The 8808-nt window shown below is 49.2% G+C and overlaps 1 protein-coding gene across 1 annotated transcript in view; it reads right to left on the minus strand.

Annotated features, from left to right (window-relative positions):
* Positions 1-7552, minus strand: part of Kank1 (KN motif and ankyrin repeat domains 1) — a 186884-nt gene extending 179332 nt beyond the window's left edge. Inside the window, exon 1 of the mRNA XM_055613874.1 lies at positions 7373-7552. The gene's annotated coding sequence lies outside the window, so the exon portion shown is untranslated. The remainder of the gene's footprint in view (positions 1-7372) is intronic.
* Positions 7553-8808: the final 1256 nt, after the last annotated feature.

The following is an 8808-nucleotide window of genomic DNA, read 5'->3' on the forward strand; positions in this document are numbered from 1 at the left end:
CCCCCCCCCCCCCCCCCCCCCCCCCCCCGTCACCTCAGGAGGCAAAAATCAATGAACTGGTTTAGCACAATACATAAAGGTTGAAATAGCACAAGCGTGTCAGCTTGTAAACATACCTAACAACATACTGAATGTCAAAGTGTTATCTAATACATTTCTATTCTTTCCATTTTGATTAGGCATAAATCCCTTGAAAAATGAAAAAAAAAAAAAAAGTAAACTTTATAGTTTGGAGAAGCAGCTGTAAGTAATGATTTATCTTCCGGTGGATGCCTGGTTGGCTTCGGTTTCAGGGGCCCAGAACCAAGATCGCCAACTGCTGGGTGTGCAGACACCTCCGCCATGCCCAGCTCTAGATGAACCCTTTTTAACTGCTTTGGCTTTTATTTCCATTATGCTAAAAAGCACAAAGAATGTGAACCTCTTTCAGTTGCTTGTCTTCATTAGTCATCTGGAAAATTCAATAACCTGCACTTACAGTTGGCTAAAGTAAGGCCACAAACAACTGCAAACATTGGCAAGAAGAGCGGGGCTATGGAGCTCACACACCAGAATCCAGGGTGGACACTAGCAAAGTCACCTTGGCAGTACCTCCCTGAGCTCAATTTCAGCCATTCTACCCCTAGACATATAACCAAAATAGATGCCCATGTGTGTTCAACAACAACAAAAAAAAAAAAAAAAGGTACAAAATTACTCCTGTCAGGTGTCCTAATTTCTTTCGTGTTACTGTGACTAAAACACTGGTATGAAAACAGAATGTTTCATCTGACACTTCTGGGGAACAGTCCACCAGCGAAGGAAATCAGAGCAGGAACCAGAAGGCAGGAACTAAAGCAGAAACCATAATGCTAGTGACTGGCTCACTCCTCTGCTTTGCTCATCCACCTTTCTTATAAAACCCAGGACCTCCCGCCTAGGAATGGGGCTGCCCTCAGTGGGCTGGCCCCTCCTCTGTCAATTATCAATCAAGAAAATAGGCACAGATGTGTGTACAGGCCAATCTGATGGAGGCAATTCCCTTAGCTGAGGTTCCCTCTTCCCAGGTATGTTGAGTGAACAATGATGATTAGCCATCACAATGGCGTTATTTATATTAGAACCCAAAGGGCAACCAGACAGCGCCATTCTCAATAAGATGATAAAAAGTAGGATAGTCAAAGTATAGAACCCTAGGCAGCAACAAGCATGAGCAACTCACAACCCCACACAACCGGGGTTTTAGGAACAGAACACTGAGTGAAGGAAACTAGGCATGGATGATCACACTCTGTGATACTATGCACATCATTTTCAGAACTGACAAAATTAATCTAGATATCAGAAATAAGAGGAGTGAAAAGGGTTATCTTGCAAAGAGGGCTGGCTTAATCTATGGGTTCCTGGAGAAAAAGAAAAAGGGAGAGTTTGGTAGAACAGTGATAAAGAAGAGCACAGCCCAAACCCCAATGGCTGCCACGAGGCTGCTTCCTTTTCAGGGCAGCTCTGTTGAGATGAATACTCAAGAATGAAGAGGAAGCGCGGGAAGAAAGAAAAGGAGGAAAACGCTTTCAGACCTGACTGATGCAATTACTTGTTTTTGTTTGTTTGTTTGTTTTGTTTATTTTGGTTTTGGTTGTTTTGTTTTTTTCATGTTTTCCCTTAAAGAATAAGCCAAAGCCAGACAGGGTGAGCTGAAAAGCCAGACAGGGTGAGCTGAGGCAAGAGGATCTCCAGTTTGCTGTCAATCTGGGCTACACAGGAAGACCCTGGTGTGAGATGGGGGAGGGGTGGCAGAGAGAAAGAGAGACAGAGAGACAGAGACTGAAAGACTGTTGCCAAGAGACCAAAACTATGTTGCAAATATTAGCAAAGACAAGTTTATATTTTAAAGTGGTTTTTATCTGCAACATGTTATAACTGCAAACAAGAGTAGCATTTCTGTGTTCCTCAGGGCTCAGCTAATACACCTGGATTAGTGTGTCTTCTGAGACTTAGTAAACTCTACTGCCCAAATCCATTAACTAAATGAATTTCTTTAACGTCACCTTCTTCTGAGCTCCTGGGCTCCTGGCTCCTGACACTACCCGGTAATTGTTTCCAATTAACTGATTGCTTCTGTAATGAAATTAGCATGAGGATGCTGGCTGCTCCCAAGCCCTTCGGTGAGCACACCCCTAGACAATGCTCCCAGCTGTACCTGTCCCAAGAGTCTTCATACTTCATGCCTCCAGCAGCCATCATTCAAATGCAAAGTGCAAGACTGGAGGAAGCAAACCCGTCTAAGCTTAAAAGCCTAAGGGTGAAATAAAAAACCATCAGGTGATGCCAACGGCTATGCTCAGGACCCTACCTGCCCAGGGCAAAGACAGTCACATCTCCAGTCCCTGGGGTAGGGGCGGTGGGGCGGGGTGGGGGTGGAGGAAGGGCATTCATGGGAGTCATAGGGTCAGCTCTCCCTCACCCAAACCAATTCCATTGTTCCTTTTCCTTGTCACTCCCAAACACACAAGGCACAGTCAACAAACCTGGGCTCCCCACATCTCCAGGGACTTGTAAGGAATGGAATGCTTTATGTAAAAGCATAGCTGACAACTAGAGGAACAAAAGCTAGCATGATAAGATATATATCTAAAAAAAATTCTAAAGGCAGTGATATCAATTCCATTGCTTCCTAGGGAGGGGGGACACAAATCTGTGACATCAAATATAGAAGATAGCTTTAAAAGATGGCAAATGCTTTGATACTGTTCTCTCTTCGTTGAAGTCTGTGCAGCTGTCAAAAGGGACATTACCTAACTTTTGAGAGTGGGTTGTTTCCACCCGCTTTCTTGGGGGGGGGTGCTTGCTGTGGGGTTGGTTTTGAGTGAGAACTCAAAGGCTGCTCTTGGAGAAGAGTAACCTAACTCTAGGAAAACCTAATTATTATCCATGATGGGGCAGGAATACTCCAGTCACTTTCTTCAGCTTTCATCTATATCCTGTCCAGCCTGCCTCCCCATATGCCAGCCTACACTGCAGATTTTACACTAGCAGTGTCCAGAATTGGGGAAACAATTCCTTACTTTAAAATTAAACACACACAGTCCCTCCTTCCCTCCCTCCCTCCCTCCCTGGAGAACCTCCAACCACTCTGCATGTGCAAAACCAAACTACATGGGGCCAGCATGTTAAACCATCATGGAGACAAATGGAAGTCACCTTGTGTGGCCTCCCAGCAGCACTTAATACTGAGCCCAGCTTCCCCTCTGATACCCAAGACCCTCCATTCAGCTGGGTGCCAGCCAGTGTGACTGTCCTCCGCAAGATCCGGGCCCAGTCCACACCGCTGACCCACAGAATCTGTAACACTGACAAACTATTTTTAAGCCACCATATCCTGCAGCTGTTTTTTTTTTTTTTAAATTAATAACAACCTAAAAACAGAAATAGATGTTATTGCCCTTATAAAGGAACCACAGCTGAGCTGGAACCAGAGAGAAATGATGCGTTTTCTTGCACTGTGAGAATGTTAGAAATCTTGCAATTTAGAATTTAGAAACAGCTAAGACAGAGTAGCAGCTCCTCTGCTAGGCATTCTTGCTGCTGAGCAGGCCCCTGTGGCTGCCTCAATCGACAGAATAAGTTTAGCTCCTGTAACCTTCACAACAAATTCTACGAAGATGATTTATTATCTTGTCTGTTTTGTTTTGCATTTGGAGACAGGTGTCTCTCCCAGGCTGGCCTTGAACTCATGACCAGCCCGACATTCCGAGTCTCTGGGATTTACAGACGTTTGCCACACACTCAGCCTATTAATGCCATTTCTGGGACAGTGAAGAATAGAGCAGTTCAGTAACTCACCAAAGTTCACACGGCAAGCAACCAATTCTACACTGCAGTGTCGGGGGATCTGGGCTCGGAGCAAGGATCGTTACCTGTGCAGGGCTGGCATTCACAGCCACAAGTCCAGGGACAAAAAGGGCAGTCTCAAACTGCCATTCAAATGGCCATCACATGCCCAACACTGCTGTGTCTAACTTCTTTGGCCCTGTCTACCTGAGCTTCCAGTTCTCAAGGTATAGCCCCTTACCTGTCTGTCACCCAGATCTCCGCTACCTCTGCGAATGAGCCACTGGGGATCGCTGCTGGCAGGTGGAACCCCTTCCTCCTATTCTGGCTCTGTACCGTTGTTCCTCCCCACTTGCTAGGAGCTCAGGCTTCCTCCACCAGGACCCTGCATGCCATGCATGGAAAGAAATATAATTATTATTTACCAGAGTTAAGGGATATCACCTTACCAGCTTTCTCATTAGGGAAATCTCCACTGAATTCTGAGGGGAAAGAAAAGAAGCTGAGAGCTCCAGCTACACAAAGCAGCCACACACAGATCCCAGTCCCCCAAGTCTTCAAAAGGGGGGCCCATAGTGCTGATGTGCAGGTAGGAAACAGCCCTCCTCCTGTAGTGTCGCCCTGCCTTTCTGTTGGCTCCGTTATTTACCACCTTCCTGAAGAACGGCCGAGAATCCTGCACCACTTCTGTCGTCCTGGAAGCCAACAGTGCCTCTCCGTCCACAGTGTGGCTCCCTAGAGATTCTCCGTGGCCCCTCATTTCCCCTGAGATTCCTTGAAGATCAGCCCAAGATGGACAGCTCTCAGAAACCACTAAGTGCCTACCCGAAGGGAACCTGACTCAGAACTCAAACGCCAAACAGATAAAATAACCCTCTGCCCTGAGCTGGAATTTTGCCCAACTTTACATTTTTTACATATTCTTTCTGGACAAAACAAACAAAAGCAACAAAACCTCACTTTATAATAAGACCCTTCTTTTTATCTCCTAAAGCCCAAGGCTCAGAGCCTTTGCCACAAAGTATCAGACAAAGAAAAACTGAACGTGACTGCTCAGTGAAATTGCTATTTGCTCTATTCAGAAGGGTTTTTTTTTTTTTTTTTTTTTTTAAACAGACTTAATTCACTTTCTTTTTCTTGTATTTAGTTTTGGGGGTTTGTTTTTTTTAGTGTGGTTTTTATTTTGTTTTTTTTGGAAGGCATCAGGGTCAACCTCACCATTATCTTGAGAAATAGCATTTCAACCTTAAAGAGACCCTCTCACTGTGCTATCTTTGGAACATCTTCACCAACTCAAAGATGCCTCTCTACTCAATTCCATACTAGGTTCAGAGATTTCTCAGCATCGCAGGGAACAGAGTAACAAGGATTCAGAGACACAGAGGAGAAACCCCACCTACTAAACAACCAGGTATGAGAGAAAACTACACACAATGATTTCTGTAGCAATACATACCATTCCAAAGAATGAATAAACACTCCCAGTGATGGGATGGCCACTGTCACATGAAAGCACTCGGCAGAACCATCCCGGCACCTAAGCTGAACATAGTGATGCATCTCTACCATCCCAACACTTGGAAGTTCAAGTTGGTCCTCTGCTAGACAGTGAGTCTGAGGCCAGCCTGTTAGGCAAGATCCTGTGTCAATACACACACATATCACATACACACACATCACACACACACACACACACACAGGTTTTATAGTAACAATATTTCAAAACTATTAAACTATAAAAGTATTAGACATGTGACTTCATATGAACAGAGGACGCCACTGTAGATCTCCTATGCAATTTAGGACCAGTATAAAGCTCATACACAGTGCAGATATAAGTGTAATCTGAAAAAAAAAAAAACAACTTTGGAAATTCATTTGACAGTATGGTATCATCTAATCCAAACACTAGCTCAGAACTCCTGACTTTACTCCTATTCCCAATACACTGACTCAAAGTCCCAATTGCCACAGACAAAAACTAGCACCTGTTACAACTCTAAAATGGATAAAGTGTGGTTCAGTCTCACGACGGAATACTACACAGCCATTTAAAGGTTCTGCCTCCCCAAACCTTTGCTTTCTCTCATCTAGACTCTTCCCCTCTCAATCTCCCTGGAAGAGACTGCTTCATGAGCTCCAGTACTCACAGGATTATCAACCTAGTTTTCAATATATCAATACCTGTAGTTTCTTCCGGGCAGTTTGGGCAACATTTAAAGAGTAGTTTTAAGGCGCTGGGAGTGGAGCCCAATGGTAAAATACTTATTTAGCATGCTTGGGGCCCTGAGCTGGAGCCCAAGTACTAAAAACAAATAACCCTTGCTTTTAAATATTAAGGGTTCTCCCCCCCCCCTTTAATCGCGCTCCTTAGTAGGCGGTCCCTTCACCCCCCACAGCCAGAACTCACGTTTGCCATAGTAACTCAGTCAACTAGAGAGACTTGTGGAGGAGGCAATCGTAGGGCTCAGAAAGATCACCAAAGGCCCCCCGGATGCCCGGAGCTAAATGAACTCCCCTTCTAGAGCACAGACGGCCACTCCTCCGTTCTCACCCTTTTAAACCTCCCCCACGCAACGGCCACACTCTCCCACAGCCGCCCGGCTCCGCACCTTTCCCAAAATTTAACAGTAAAACAACCAAAGCTTGATCACGTGTCTTCTCACTATCTATCCCCTTATAATCAGAAACAGCAAAGCGTTGTTCTGGGGTTGGAGTTTTTTGTGGAAAGATGGGGAGCAATGAAAACCTTCTGGTTAGCGTGGATGATGGCATAATTTTATAATTATATTAAAAGCCAATGGCTCGTGAATTTTAAAAAGGTATATTGATGTTTACTGCATCCCAACTTTTTAATTAAATTAAGCTTAAATAGAGTAAACGTGGAAGGGGTCCAACAAACACGAGGGCGATGCACGAAAGGAGAAACAGGATTGACGACTAAGTACGGTATAAAAATCAACTCGAACAAACCCACCCATCAACTACAAATAAGCAAGGAGGCTCTGGTGCCTAATTAGCCTACGGTGACGACCAAGGTCACTGATCTGGGATCGGCATTCCTGCTTAGTCTCAGGCTCTCGGTCAGATCTGATACATTAATGAGATGAACTGACCCCCGGGAGAAGTGCGGAAAGCCAGCGCTGGGGGACGCCACTGCACATCGTGAACGCGGGCGACACGGCCTGCGCCGGGTCAGCGGCGCGCGCTCGGCTCCCGCAGCACCGCCCGCGAAAAGTTGCCTCCGAAAGTTGCAAACAGACCTGGCGAAGCGGGGGGATGAGACTCAGCGGCCCCGCGGCTCGGGAGCGCGGGGTTCCCCACGTGCCTGCGCGACCCAGTGTGCCTCGGGACCCTGCCACCCACCCCGGTGGACCTGACACCCCAGGTCCTCGGGAACCCACGCCAGTCCCGGAGCTTAGGGCGGTCCCTAAAGGCCGCGCCCCACCCCTCCCCCACGCCCAGACCCTGCAACACCAGCTAGGGCCACCTGCCGCTCCAGGACCAGGATAAAGAGGTACTAATCGCCGCTCCCTCCGACCAGACAGGACATCGAACTTACCCTGAGACGCCTCGGAAAAGGCGCTGCACCGCACCTCGGCTCCGAAAGGGCTGGGAGGTACCAAACGGGCAGCGCGCCCGACTACCGGGTCGGGAGGCGCCGCCCCCTCGAGCGCCAGCGGTGATCCCAGGCGACTGCTAGCCGAGGCAACCCCACCGACCTGCCCAGGGCAATCCCCGGGCCAACGTCGCCGTGCGCCCAGGCACGCGCCAAGAGTACGAGGCTGGGCACCGGGCTGGCTCGGGGCAGTGTGGGAGCCGGGACGCCCCAGATCGTCCGTGCAGGGGACAGGAGCGCAGCGTTGCCACCACTCACCTCCAGCGCCGCGGGTCTGGAGCCGGAGCAGGGCGGGCGGCTGGCGGGGCGGGACCGGTAGGCGCTGGGCGGGACCTCGGGCAGCGCCAGAATCAAACGCGAGTCCCACCACGAGCGCGGGGCAGCGTCCTGCAGCGCGGCGCAGGAGTCCACTGCGACTGCCGGGAGCCACCGAGCGCACGGACACTCACCAGCCCCGGCTCTGGTCGGGAAGCGGGCCAGAGCACCGCAAGCTCTTTGTACCCGGGAGCCGGCCGCGGGGAGCCCAGTGCGCCTGCGCGCCGCCGCAACTCTCCCTGGCGCACCTCTGTACCACTGGTTCCTACCGGCCCGCGCGACCCTCCCATTCGCCCCGGAGGGTGCTCGGTGCGCGCAAGTTATCGACCGGGGGAGCTGGGCACGCCAGGTGCGGGTTGGCACCCCGATAGCGCCTGCGTGCGGTGCCGTTAACAAGCTAGTTCGGGAACCAGGATGGAGAAGTGCTTGCAAGTCCGCTCTGGAGCGGCTGGAAACTTTCAGCCAAACAGGACGCCGCAGGGGCCTAGACACATTCCTTCCCGCACCTCACAGAGCGAGGAGTCCGGCCGCCCCGGATGACTCAGCTTCGCTCCTGGGTGTGGAGTTCAAGAAAGAAGTCACTTGTCCCTAAAAGCTCCCGCCGGAGCAATGGCAATAGATCCACAAGAGATGAGTTGGGGACTGAGGATCCGGTCATCTTTCAAGAAGGTGGCTAGGGACAGGAAGTCCAAGTAATTAAAAGACAAAACAGAACAAAAAAGCCCTGCCGGGCTGACGAATCTGTAGCCGGGAGGATCAAGCCAGGCTGGGCTACATGAAAAACGGATATTACCAAAACAAACAGTGTCAGTGTTGGAGGCTCTGTTTGTCTTGATGAGAGTGTTTTGAGCCCCTACAGAGAGAGAGCGAGCAAGCACCAGTGGACCTTACCCACACCTCACCATCTGTCTGTAACCGCTTGGAGAACAGCCTGAAGTTAGTTGTGGGGCTGCGGGGAGAGGCTAGCCCTGGAGAGAAGCTGTGAATCAAAGCTTCCTTGCTCGGTTCTCCGGGAAGCCCCTCCCCCAGACAGGACTTAGAATGAGCAAAAGACAGCCCAGAAC

The sequence above is a fragment of the Psammomys obesus genome, unplaced genomic scaffold (assembly GCF_907164565.1).
Source record: "Psammomys obesus unplaced genomic scaffold, mPsaObe1.curated_primary_1811, whole genome shotgun sequence".
Classification (NCBI taxonomy): Eukaryota; Metazoa; Chordata; class Mammalia; order Rodentia; family Muridae; genus Psammomys; species Psammomys obesus.